The following is a 14,465-nucleotide window of genomic DNA, read 5'->3' on the forward strand; positions in this document are numbered from 1 at the left end:
TCTGTTAAGTTATTGCTTGGAAATACATTTGCATTATGTAAATAAGTGGGGATATTTTTTTGAAATGCTAAGAAAATATTAGTATATCTATCCTCTGATGCCCTCCAGGCAGGCTCCCATTCACACACACACCCATCTCAGGCAGGTTTCCATTCACACACAGACATTTATGCATACATTTGATCTTTACTTGCAACCTTTCCTGCAACTGATTCTCCATCATAAAATGAAAAGTGTTTTTCTACTTTCCCATCTTCAGTTTTTATTTTTTGCCATTTTTCTTGTTTCTGAATCATTCAGAACATCAGTCTCACAAGAATCAAACAAACCCCCAAGAAAACTCATCTCAGGCAGGGTCCAAGGGGCCTCTTGTTCTTCCTCCGCTGCTGCTGCATGGAGATGTATCTCGTTCATTGAGGAGAGCAGACATTCTGCGGCTCCTCCTGAATCATGAGATAAGCATTAAGGAAGTGCTAGCACCGCAAGTGTTGAATACAGCGGGGCTGGCACATGAGAAGCTGCAGGACAGGTTTCCTCTTGTAAGCTAGGATGTAGCATGCGGCATCCTGCTTCTGCTGCTGGTGGGATTGGGTCCACCGGCAGCCACACAGGTCTCTCCCTGCTCCAGAAGCCACCCCTCTAAGCGTGCCGCCCTGTTCAATTGCATGGTTTGCCCACCCGGTGGCACCAGACCTGTTTGTCTGAGCCTTAAAGTTCTCCTAAAAGAACTGTTTAGTCAAACAAAATAAATATTTGATCTCAAAGAAACCCTCAATACCCACACCACTGCACTGGCTTATGACATAGAATGCCTGCAAGGATCTTTGACTGAACTAACCACATACATAACAGCTATGATCATTACAATCATGCTATTGTAGAATAGCTCTTTATCACAGAAAGTAAAAGTCTTGTGTCTTCTTTATTGCGGAGTGCTATAACACCTTCATCTTTCAGCTACAATGCATGATGGCAGCTGAGCCCTTTCAATAGAGTACACACTAAAAAGTTAACACTTGGTCCAAGGCAGGTTATACATTTTACGGATTAGCAATGAGTGCTAATTAGGCTGTGGAGGAGAGCATATTATGCTATTTTGCATGCACTATTAAAGCCTTATTTGCACATGACGTTTCTTTATTTATAGGTACTTACACATTAATTTTAATGTAGTCACAATAATATTCTTTTGTCTGGTTTTGTGTGGATGCTATGGCTTTTCATGCATAACATGCTATTTTTTGTGCAAGCTAAACAACCTTTAGCTTGAATGCTAAGCTTTAGTATATAGGCCTCATATCATAAAAATGGTTGAATTTGAAGAAATGCAATTCACAAACATTACTCATTTTGGATTCTAAATATATGTCAGGATTGTCTTGATGTTTGGATACACTAAAGTACACTTCTAATAAAATCAGCTGTAGTATTACAGCCAGGTCAGGTCCATTTTACATGGCAAAAATTAACAAAGGCAACTGCTTTGGTCTGCCACCACCAATTGTCATAGACTCATCAGCAGGGCAGGTGCAACTGGGGGATCAATCCTGCCCATGAAGAATTTTTCAAGAAACAAGAGGGTAAGAGGATGGGAATTTTTTTTTTTTGGGGGGGGGGGGGGGAGGACATGACATTTTTTAATTTTGATTTGTTTTGCATTGTATTTTAAATTTCATTTGTTTGAGTTTTTGTTTTAAATTAAAAGAAATGAAACAAAAGAAAAACATGAAAAAGAAAAGAAACAAAAATAACTGAGGTTTGCTTAGTTCAAGGGTGGTACTTCAGATGGAGAGCCATAGAATAGCTCAAAGCAATGGAGGTTCAGGCAGCTAATAGCCTGGTGCATGGTTCTACCCTTGAAGAGACCAATTAGAATTCAACAGCTTGGCAGCCAGAGCTGAGTGGATCTGGTGAAGACCCATGAGTTCTTGCAAGCTTGTGTTCCAGATGTTAAATTATTTCAAATGTCTGATGTTGCATATAGTTTTGTGTATCTGAACATTTATTTATTTTAATTCTGCTTTTCACCATTTCAAAGTGGATTACATTCAGGTTCTGGAGGTATTTCCTTATCTCCAAAGGGTTTACAATCTAAATTGGTACCTGAGGCAACAGAGGATAGAGTGACTTGCCCCAGGTCACAAGAAGCAGCAAGGGTTTTGAACTCTGGTTTGCAGCATGCTGCTCTAACCACTAGGCTACCTCTCCACTCTACTCACTGAAGTGTTCTCCAAGTGTGTGAAGAAGGACAATTAACTATGTTACCTGACCTGGAATGGATTAAGACTGGAGTGGCCAACCAGCATATAGTGAGCTGTATGCGACTCTCTACTCTAAAAGTGCAGTTCTTTCAAAGCCACCAGCAACAACACCTCTAATGGCATTGAAGTCAACAACTTGCATGGCCAAAGGGAGGAGGGGTGGTGTGATCAGCTGCACAAGCAAATGAGAGGAGGGCTCTCAGCAATGATGCCAATGATGCATGGGATCTTCTTAGTGTTTGGGTAATTGCCAGGTTCTTATGGCCTGGATTGGCCACTGTTGGAAACAGGATGCTGGGATTGATGGACCCTTGGTCTGACCCAGTATGGCATGTTCTTATGTTCTTATGTAGGAAGTGGCAGTGTAATTGGCTGTACGAGCCAATTGGAAGAAAAATGTCAGTAGACTATGCCAGAAAGGGGAGACAGTAGCATGGCTTGAGCCACTCTTCACTAGCGTGCTTCTGCTGCCACTTCTGAGACCACAGCAATCATGATTCCAAGAAGCAACCCTCGCCATCACCAACCTCTTGTCTCCCCTGAGCACCAGACAGCCTCCTCCTTAAAAAAAAAAAAAAAAAAGGGAGGGCTGCTGGCTCTGCAGGCACAAAGCCTCCTGCTGACTTCAGGCCCCTGAAAGGGGTGGCATTCTAGACCCTGCTACCAATGTACTTTAAACAAAATATCCATGGTTTCACAGGTACTGTAGAAACAGACGACAATGTGAGGGGGTGGGAGGTGGCTAATTCAAGTTGGCTGGGGGGTGAATGGGTGGAGTTAACATCACTGGCTTATTGGCTGAGGCAGTGAATGAGGAGTGGTTATTGAGTGTCAGGGAGGAGGAGGAGGAGAGGATAGCTGAGAGGGAGTTGAGAGAGAGAGAGAAAAAACTGATAGGACCATGGTAGGGGATGGGGAGAGAGGGAGAGACTGGTGGGACCAGGGTGCAGGGATTGAAAAATAGAGGGGGAGAGACTGATGGGGCCAAAAGGTGAGAGGCCTGAGAGAGAGGGGGAGACTGCTGGGGGGAAGGGAATTGAGAGAGTTGAACTTTTCTTTAGGGGCAGCTCCCTTCCAACCACTCCTCAAAAGTGAGCCGGCCTCTACTACTATGAATTTTGGTTTCATGGTTCTTGCTATGTGATAGGTTGGCCACCCCTGGATTAAGACTTCCCTAAACAGGAAGTGTTTGTAACTGAAACCTGAGCTGGATATTTTCTATGCCTGTAGTGTCTGAGTCAGGTTTAAGATAATATGAAAATAAATCATATTGAGATGCTTGTAGTGAGTGGGAGTAACTCACTGCAGGTATACTAACCTGACAACTATTAAATAAATCATATTAAATTTTATTTTTATCTAATAGTAGGGCTAAGAAGAACATTTTTATTTTGTTCCTATGTAAATGAATTCTCTTTGTTTATTTTTTATTGCTCATATACAATTTTTCTTTCTAGTTTAGAGAGGACATTTTAGGGGCAACTTTCAGTAAACCACCATAGATGCAAAGTCTGGGGGTACTTTGTTTCCCAGGGACCTTGTAGGCAATTTTCAAAGAGAAAATACCTGCACAATTTTTTGGGAAATCCCTAGTGGACTTTACCTGTTCCCAGGGTTGTAGCGGAGGCACTGACATCCCTCTGCAGCTCTGAAGATAATCCCCGAGGAAAGGGGGGTTACACTTGCACTAGAACATGTGCAACGTACAAGGCGGTTTTAACATGCAAATGTTATGCCAGCTCATTTTCAAAGAAAACTGAGAAGTTTCTCTTTGAAATTAGCTACAAAGTACAAATGGTAAAATTACTCATGTTTATGCAACTATGCAGGCTACTTAAAACTGACCCCTATGTGTGTAACATTTCCTTTCCCACTTCTCAGGGGTTCCGGTGGTGAGTCCAAGTACATCTGAGTTGAAAAGAATGGTGAATTGGTCCCTGTTTGTAAAAAAAAAAAAAAAAACCCCAAAAAAACCTGCAGATCACCCATAAAACTAAAGTTCCATCCGGCTGCTTTACTGAGGTAGTGTCTTCCTTTTCTAATGCACAGTTCTCATCCAACATTAGAGGGATCTTCTTAGAAGAAATCAAATTATTTTCAGCTACTTTCTGGGTTTTCAGTAAATAAGAGCATATTCACACCACCTTCTGTATATTAATAAAACTTCCTTTGGTGGAACATGTAATATCTCCTGCTTTTTAACATATTTATAAATAATCTGGAAAGGCGTACAATGAGTATGGTGATCAGATTTGCAGATAACACAAAATTATTCAGAGTTGTTAAATCACAAGTGGATTTTGTTAAATTGCAGGAGGACCCTGCGAGACTGGAAGATTGGGTGTCCAAATGGCGATGAAATGTAATAGACAAGTGAAAGGTGATGCATATAGGGAAAAATAACCCATGCTGTAGTTACACTATCTAGGCATCATTTTGGATAATACTTTGAAATCATCGGCTCAGTGTGCTTCGATGGTCAAAAAAGCAAATAGAATGTTAGGAATTATTAGGAAGGGAATGGTGAATAAAATGGAGAATATCATAATGCCTCTGTACCGTTCCATGTTCAGACCATACTTTGAGTGCAATTCTGGTGCCACATCTCAAAAAAGATATGGTTGCACTGGAGAAGGTACAGAGACGGGTGACCAAAATGATAAAGGGGATAGAATGGCTCCCCTATGAGGAAAGGCTAAAGAGGTTAGGGCTGTTCAGTCTGGAGAAGAGAGCTGAGGGAGGATATGATAGAGGTCTATAAAATCATGACAAGAATGGTTATTTACTCTTTCAAATAATACAAGCACTGGGGGGCACTCCATGAAATTAGCAAGTAGCACATCTAAAACAAATTGGAGAAAATTATTTTTCATTCAATGATTAAGCTCTGGAATTCATTGCCAGATGATGTGGTTAAGGCAGTTATAGGCCAATGCAATACTGGTGCATGGAAAATGGGCACTCATGATAGAGTGCCCGCTCTCCTGATGCATGCTGATCGACCTCTCCAGAGCACCTGATGCAGTATGCAAATGGGCTGCCACAGTATAAAAGAGGCACTAGGGGAAATTGTGCGCTCCTAGCACCTCCTTAGCAGCGGGCACCCAGGAGAGGTGGCTGTCAGTGGGTAAGGAAAACGGACGCTCAGTTTTAAGAGAGTCCCATTTCCCAGCCTGACCGCAGGCACACTTTTTGTTTTTTTGAAAGTTCCTCTTTTCGTGTTCCTCTGACTTAATATCACCATGATATTAAGTTGGAGGAAGTACAGAAAAGCAGTATTTTCTGCTTTTCTGTACACATTTTGAAGGTAAAAATGTGCGCATCGAGGGCACATTTTTTTTTTTTTGCATTGGGGGAAATAGCTAATAGCCTCATAAAAATGAATTTACATGTGATGAGTGTTATTAGCTACTCGTTCTATTGGATGTGCATTTTGTAGGCTATTGGAAACAGTATGCCAGGCTTGATGGACCCTTGGTCTGACCCAGTATGGCATTTCTTATGTTCTATCATGTCCCTTTTCAGTCATTTCTTTTTCAAGCTGAAGAGTCCTAACCTGTTTAGCCTTTCCTCAAAGGGGAGCCATTCCCAGGGCCAGTGGAAGCACTAGGCAGACTAGGTGGCCACCTAGAGCGAAATGGGTCGGGGGGTGCCAACTACATAGTCTTTTCTTCTTCCCACTCACGCAGCCCAAAAGAGGAACTGATGGGTCCACGTGGACGAGAAGAAGGAGAAGCCATTTAGTCGTGGCCCAAAGTAGGAGGAAGATCAGCGTGTGTCCCAGGTCATCGCAGGAAGAGGTAGCATTGGCATTTGAATGGACATGGAGCAGCAATAGCGGTGCCCCCTTCCCAATGCAGGCACAGGATGCAGAGCTGCAAGAGCTCACTCACGCACCCAGGCCCCCATTCTACCACACACATATACATCCAACCCAGGCAGCCTCTTATTCACATACACACACACATACCCATCCCATGCAATCTCCCATTCGCACGCACACACACACACACACACACATCCCAGTCAGCCTCCCATTCACACACACAAACATCCCAGGCAGCCTCCCATTCACTCCCACACACATGCAAACCAGGCAGTCAGGGTCCACAGGTAATTCCTCCTCTGCTGCTGCTGCAGTTAGCCTGTACCATCTTTGGGGAAAGCAGCTACTTTGCAGCTCTTCGTACATGCTGGCCCTGCGGTAATTCAACACTTGCAATGCTAGCACTTCCTGTATTCTCATCTCGTGATTTATTACCACGGGTCCAGCACCCAAGGAGGAGCTGCTGGATGGGCTTCTTCCACCACCAGGGGAATGAAGTCTGCAGACAGCCACACAGACCTTCTGTTTTTTCTGCTGATGGTGGGATGGGGGGGTCCACTGGCGGCCCCACGGGCTTCCTGCTTCTTTTGCTGCTGGTGGGATGGAGTTCACCGACAGACACAAGCCTCCTTCTTCCACTGCCAGTGGGATCAGATCCACTGGCAGTAGTTCGGGCCTTTACCTGCTCCCAATGCTACCCCACTGGGTGTGTTGCCTTGTGCAATTGCACAGTTTGCACACCTGGTGGTGCCGGGCCTGCGTCTGTAAATAACCTCACCAGTGTCCTCACACAGACTCTAAAAAGAATGCCAGAGCCTCCAACAGTGCCTTTCCCAGCATCCCAAGATTCAACATCTCATAGCAGACCCTGATATGAGAGATGAACCAGAGGTAGGGCCCCCCAAGAACATTTCACTCTCAAGTGGCAAGCCATGGCATGGCAAAGGGACATGAGCATTCACAAGTGATGCCCTGTAATACCTAGAAACAAGATTTGTTCAACAAGCTTGGCTGGGCCTATTAATAGTTCCTGTGCTGGCTAGATGGAAGAAGACAGCTGGGCCCGTCCTCACTACAGAGTTCCTGTGCCAGCTAGTTGGAAGAAGACTGCTGGGCCCGCCTCACCACAGAGTTCCTGTTCTGGCTAGATGGAAGAAGACTGAAGGGCCCATCCTTACTGCAGAGTTCCTGTGCCGGCTTGCTGAAGGGGATGGTCTACTATCTGCTACTGTTGTCCTGCTGCCTAGTTCTAAAACCCTTCTCAATGCTTTGTCCATACTTCAGCCTCCTTGATGCATTCTCCCGTCACGGTCCAGCTGTTGCCTCTTTGCATCATGTCTCATTGCCTACTCCTGATGCTGGTGTGTCATTTCATCTCATCTCATCTCATGCTGCTGCTGCCTCCATGCTGCTATGTCTCATCTCATCTCATGCTCTTTTATCTACATGTTGCTGTGTCACATCTCATCTCATGCTGCTGCTACTTCCATGCTGCGGTCTCTTCAACTGGGGCTCCTGCCTCCATGCTACTATGACCTTTCCTGGGGCTCCTGCCTCCATGCGGCTGTGTCTTCTCCTGGCCTGCTATCTCCATGCTGTGGTCTCTTCACCCGGGGCTTCTGTCTCCATACTGCTGTGTCTTTGCCTCGTGTTTGGCCTTCATGCTGCACTCTCCACTCCTGGTCTTGCTGCCTGCCACTTCAACTTTCCTGTCTTGGCCCTTAGGCTGTCCCACCTTTAAGTACGCTCTTTCAACATGGACTGTCTGGGGGCCTTGTGGTTTACATTACATAGTTGTGCTACTATCAGCTCTAACATTAGAGCTTTACTATAGCTATTGGGGTGCCATTTCCGCTCCCTATGTTGTTTGATGTAATCATGATTGTGCAAAAGGATAAGATACAAATACTGTATATGTAATGCTGCCATTTGTAACAATGTATGCAGCGTTAACCAATCAATGTGCTGCTCATTTAAGTTAAAATGTTATATACAATTACAAATCTTGTCCTTGTAGAATGTGATTACCAAGATGTTGATTTGCTTTCAGTCTGTTGACCTTTGTTGTATAATAAAGTGGTCACAGGTTTGAAAGAACACTTTCTGCTTGTCCATTTTTCATGTGCTTTTTCTGTTAAGGGTTCACTAGGTGAAAAGTTTGAGATCCACATGACTTTGTATGCTAGAGTGCCAGTGGCACTTTTTTGGTAGGCAAGATTAATATGGTCTACAGTAAGCAACCCAAAGCTGATTGTATGCCCCCAATGAAGACAGCAAGTGCTCACCAGGAAGCTCCTTATTGTGCAGCTTTAATATTGGATTCAGTTGCTTTCTCCAGAGTGGATACTCTTAGCTAACTGTTGGGTACATGGGCATGTATGTGAGATGTGCACTAGCTAGCTAGTGTTCAACTCCATACACAGTCTGGAGAAGTAGGTATACAAATGGTTGGCTAGAGGTTCAGTAGCTATGTTTCCACTCTGTTGAAGATCAATGCATTTTATAGGTAGGTGAAGGTAATATTGTGAAGATATATCACCTCTGACCAAGCAATGGCCCTTCTCTCTGTCTCTTACACTGAATACTATCATGACATAATACTTCAATCAGAGGGCTTCATGAAAATGGCATAAATCCCTAGGTGTGTTTTATTTCTAGGGAGAAGAAAGGTGCAGCTGCAGGTGTCCAGGACAGAGAATAAATATTGTAAATGTAAAGCCTGTGTGGTGTTAAGGGCAAGTAACACTAATGACCCCTCAAGACTTCACATTGTGAGCCTTACTTGGGTCCTCACTCCACCAGAAAGGCAATCTGGACAAACCCCATTTTTGGTTCCACACTAAACAAAATGTCTTCTACTTGCAGGCTGCTTTAATACCTTGTCAGCAGTTGTGTGACAACTGAGGAGGTGTGATGAAGTTGTGTAGATTAGACCAACCCCACAGCCCAAGAGCAAACAGCTGAGAGGCCTGCTGTTGCTTGAGAGCAAACAGACCTCCACAGACTGGCTGCCTTCCCTGTACTGGTCTGGCATATGGATCAGTATAATACCTGTTTACTAAATATCAGCCTTACCTAACAGGTACCATACAGATCCACATGCTAGGCCAATACAGGGGAGGCCGCCAGTCTGAGGTCTGCTTCTCTCAAGCAACAGCAGACCTCCAAGCTGTCTGCTTTTGGGCTGTGGGGTTGGTCTAACCTACACAACCTAACATACAGGTTGGGAACAGGACAAGTCATGCTGGGAAATGTTAGGAATAGTTAGTGTGTGTGGGCCCTTGGGCTGAGGTGAGAGGTGGTACCGCCCACAGGGATGAGACCTGTGAGCCTCACCTTCGGGAGGCAAAGTCTCAGCTGATGTCAGACACAGAATCTAAACTAGAATCTTTATTAAAGAGATAGAGTGACACTACCTGTGGAGCAGGGGGTGCCAGAGAGGAGGTCTCACTGAGCCAGAGACACTGGGTCGATGGGAGATACCCAGAAGGGATACCTCTGAGGAGCTGGTAATGGTCCGCAGGATGGAATACCCCGATGAGGTCTTCAGTAGAGGTGGTATGGTCTGTGAAGCGGTGTATACCTAAGGGGTCTTTGGTAGAGATGGGCGTGACCCATGGAGCGGGGTACGCCGTAGAGGTCCTCAGTAGAGATGGTAATGGTCTGCAGAGTGGGGTACGCTAATGAGGTCCTTAGTAGAAATGGTAATGGCCTGCAGAGCAGGGTACACTGGTGAGGGTCCTCTCTAGAGGTAATAGCGGTCTGCAGAACAGGGAACGCCAATGAGTCCTCAGTAGAGACGGTAATGGTCTGCAGAGTGGGGTACGCTAATGAGGTCCTTAGTAGAAATGGTAATGGCCTGCAGAGCAGGGTACACTGGTGAGGGTCCTCTAGAGGTAATAGTGGTCCGCAGAGCAGGGAACGCCAATGAGTCCTCAGTAGAGATGGTAATGGTCCACAGAGCGGGATACACCAGAGAGGTCCTCAATAGAGTTGGTAAAGACCTGCAGGGTGAGATAGGCCCGAGGAAGTCCTCAGTAGAGATGATAATGGACCACAGAGTGGGGTACACCAGAGAGGTCCTCAATAGAGTTGGTAAAGGCCTGCAGGGCAAGATAGGCCCGAGGGAGTCCTCAGTAGAAATGGTAATGGTCCGCACAGTGCGGTACTCATGAGAAGAGTGGTGATGGTTCCAGGGAAGCCACGAGGTACGAGGCAGGCAGAAGTTCCAAGCATAGGCCCTCTGAGGAGCGGATAGCCAAGACTAGGAAAGGGCCCCTGAGGAGTGGGTACTCGAGACGTCTTACACCAGGAAGCAGGAACAGGAACGCAGGGTCCTCTGAGAGCGAGGCGGAATTGGCAAGGATGGCTCTCTTTGCCAAGTCATCGGTAAGCAGGGCCAGCTGGCTTAAATATCCTGGAGGGATGATGTCATCCGGAGGGGATGCCTCCAAGGTTCCCGCCATGACATGTTTAAGATTGGCCCGTGCGCGCTCACCTAGGAGATTCCAACGGCAAGATGGCGGTCAGCGGCGTCCGTGCCACCCTGGGACGCCTGGGAGCAGTAGGCAGGCCGTTAGCAGTTGGCGGAGACTGCCAGTCTACCCCACGGAGTCAGGGAGGTATAGAAAGAGGTGAGCAATAGTGGTCGCAGCCATCTGCGACCGACAGGCGTAACAGTACCCCCCTTCCTAGGGCCCCTCCCGGGGGTTTTGGTTTTCTTGGGTGCGAAGCATGAAATTCTCCTTGTCAAGGATGTTAAAAGCAGGCTTCCAGCCTGTTCTCTTCGGGGCCAAATCCTTCCCATGAGATCAGATATTCCCAACGCTTCCCACGCTTTCTTACATCCAAGATGTCCTCAACCTGGTATGTGATGTCTTCTTCCGAAGCTAGCAGTTGAGGCTCAGGAGGTTTCTTGGAGAATTCTGAGAGGATAAGCGGTTTTAACAGGGAGATATGAAAGGCATTATCAATTTTGAGCGAAGTGGGTAGCCGGTTTGGTATGCTCCCACAGTTGATGGAGTTCTTGAGCAGTGGCCTGTGCTGTCAGTGAAAGTACAGACAGAGGTGTCGGAAGAGGAGGCAGAGGTTGACTCGGATCTTAGTTGCAAGTAGCGAGGACTGCCGAAGCAAGTCCTGTTGGAGTTCCTTGCTAACTTGTTTGTAGTTAGCAAACAAAGACCTTTTAAATTGAAAACGGATGACGTCACTACAGGGGGACGCCCCCGAGGTTCGCACCCTTGCTGGTACAAACTCTTACTGTGATTTCCCACTCTGACATATTAAGAAAAGTGATGACCCTTTAAGTTTCAACAGATCCTGCTGCAGTCCCTAGTAGTGTCCTAACTGTTAGTGAGTCAGTTGAACAGCAGACAAGTACAGAACTGTAGCTGGAGTCATTTTCAGAACTAAGTTCTGAATAAAAGGAACAATTCAAATGTTATTTGCCTCAAAATGGTGTCCTGATTTTGAAGGGAAGGCTTTGCAACTGCCCTTCCTCCAACCACTGGAATTTTCAGCTTTGAAGGAAGCAAAACTTTATAGAAACAGTATGACCTCATCTGCAAAGCCTGTTCACATACACACATTGAAATAATATTCACTTATAACGAGCAAGGAATTGAGTTCAAGGAAGCACTAAAGCAGGACCTGTCCTGGATTCTGGGTATATTCAGGGGTACTGGTAGCTGTTTCTCCTCTTCCAGCCCAGGATTATACAGAGTTTTTCTTGCTCATTCTTTTGTGGAAAGTCTTGGATTTTCTCTATCAGCACAGCACAGGAGGAAATTAACTTTTGTTCCTATTTCTACAGTGTTGCATTGCATGCAGAGTCTGTCTTCTTGGGTTTCCAGTTTAGTTTTTGTCTGTATCGTTCTATTTCTAGTCTGTGATCACTTATCCTGTATTTGGCAATATTCTGTCTGTTTTTTTGCATTTGTAACCAGTGAGGTATTCTGCTATCATGTGATACATTCGATTAAGGGGGTCATATAGTTCCTCAAAATCCCAGACCTCTTTTCCTCTCACACATTGTCCATGCCAGCCTCTAAGAATGCTGGGGTTTATCCGGCAAGGGGAGATTCAACCTCATGGGCCTTTATAGTGGGTAACTCAGTCTTAGTCATGAATTCACACCCCAACTCGCTCTTGAGCTGGATGGTAAATACTTGCATCAGAAGAATCTTCTTGGAGAGAAAAAACTCTTGAAAAAAGGACGGAGTCAAAGAATGGTGTTCAACTGAAATCTATTTGAACTTAAAAATGAAGATCCAAGTTAGGATCCCAAAAATCATAATAACAAAAGCCGAGCTTTCCACACTTTTTTCAGTGCTTTAAGCAGATTACATTCAGGTACTGAGGTATTTTCCTATCCCCAGAGGGCTTACAATCTAACGACTGGATTTTAAAACCCTGGTGCATGTAAATCCTGGAATTTACGCGCATGGCCGGGCCTTATGCACGCCGGGCCCATTTTCAAATGGGCCTGGCTACGCGTGTAAACGCCGGGACACGTAAAAGTGCCAGGACCTCAAAGGGGGGTAGTCTGGGGGCAGATCGGGGTGGCCTGGGACAGCGCCATTCCTCGCAGTCCCGGAGCCTCGCATGCCAACCGGGTCAGGCCCTGAAGTAACTTGCAAAACAAAAGGTAAAAAAATTTTTAAAAGGGTTTAGAGGAGAGGGTAGGGTAGGAAAGTTCCCTCTCAGTCCACTCCTTAATTGGAGGGAATGGGGGAAGTCCCCAATCTCGTTGCCTCATGATTTTGTGTGATTCCACCCCCACTTGTGCACTCTGCCCGGGAATTTATAACGTGTGAGCATGTTACAATACTATGTGTCCATATGGATGTACGCGCATATTTGGGGTTTTGTTTTTTTTTTTTTAAATCTAGCCCTAAGTTTGTACCTGAGGCAATGGAGGGTAAAGTGACTTGCCCAAGGTCACAAGGCTCCTAGACTGCTGCTCTATTAGGCTACTCCCCCACTGTTTACTCTCATGGGATAAAACAGCCATCTTCCAGTTACTACAGCAAGGTGGTACTGGTTTCACTGCAAAACTGGTCACAAAAATCTCTAAGTCAATCTCTTCACTTCCAAAGTCTATGCCTTGCTATTTTCTGGGTGAAAGCAAAAAACCAAGATCACATCCAGTTCTTCTAAAGAGGGGGTAATTAATCCTCCTAGTAGAATACTGGGCAAAGATATCTCCAAAGCTCTTCCACTAGCTTCTTCCAAAACTCATACCTCTCAAACACCTCTGGATCAATCCACTGGAGAGCAGACAATTTATACCTTATAGACCCAGTTTATACCCTATAGACCCATCCCAAAAAAGGGTAAGGCCTAAGATAGGGGGTGAACTCCCAGAATGCAAAGAAACTTTAATAGTTGAACAACAGGAGCAATGTCTTTTCTATGTATTTTCTATCTGTAGCAGTCTAGTTTGTTCTATTTTCCAATTTGCTCCTCTCAACATTAATTGTAAATTTTAAATTTCAGTCTTGACTGTTTAACCAACTGTGAAATTCTTGTCATTATTCCTGAGTATTCTCCTAAAACATCAGGACATCATCAATAAATCGGCACATGTTTATAAACTTGCTCCACTGGGCTGAATATATTTGCTGTTCAAAAGAAGCCACATAAAGACTGGCTGCATCACCCATCACCACTCCTTTTACTTGTAGATAGTATTTTCCTTCAAAAACAGTGTTACTAATGTCTGCAACAAGAAAAAATGGTGTGTTTATGGAAATTTTTGAGTTGCTGCACTATGTGGTAAGTTATCACTTTGCATTATTGCATGGTGCAGTAAACTTACCACACCATAATCCCTATTTTTTTGCATCCTGCATGAGAGAGAGGGAAGTATTTATGTCTCTACAGGAGGGCCACATAGTGAGGCCCTCCCCAGAGGCTCACTCTCACTCCAACTCCACTCCACTCTCCCCCAAAAATTTTCATTCGCACCATGCATTAGCATACTTTTCACGCGCGTTAACGCCATAACGCATTTTGATGAACGATGGGGGTCAATTAATTGTATAACAAAAGTTGATGAATTTAAAATCTCATTTTTGGATATACAAGTTGTGCTCATACGTTTACATATCCCTGGCAGAATTTGTAAGATGTATAGCATTTTAAGAAAACATGAGTGATCAGCCAAAACACGTCTGTTATTTTTCATGTATTTCAAATTGAAAACAGGGAAGTTTCTTTTTTAATGATATATTAAAGTTAATATTGACACATTTTGGAGAGCACTAGAATATAAAATGATAAAAAAAAAAGGATGGGACTATGATTAGCATAGAGGTATTTCTCTGACCAGTAGTATCAGAGTTTTTCCACATGTGATTGTCCCTTAAAAATCATAA

The 14,465-nt window shown here is 44.7% G+C and overlaps 1 protein-coding gene across 3 annotated transcripts in view; it reads right to left on the reverse strand.

The window, feature by feature from the left end:
• TMEFF1 (transmembrane protein with EGF like and two follistatin like domains 1) overlaps positions 1 to 14,465 on the reverse strand; it is a 610,729-nt gene that overhangs the window by 383,351 nt on the left and 212,913 nt on the right. The gene's annotated exons all lie outside the window — the stretch shown is intronic.

Source organism: Rhinatrema bivittatum, chromosome 2 (assembly GCF_901001135.1).
Source record: "Rhinatrema bivittatum chromosome 2, aRhiBiv1.1, whole genome shotgun sequence".
Lineage (NCBI taxonomy): Eukaryota > Metazoa > Chordata > Amphibia > Gymnophiona > Rhinatrematidae > Rhinatrema > Rhinatrema bivittatum.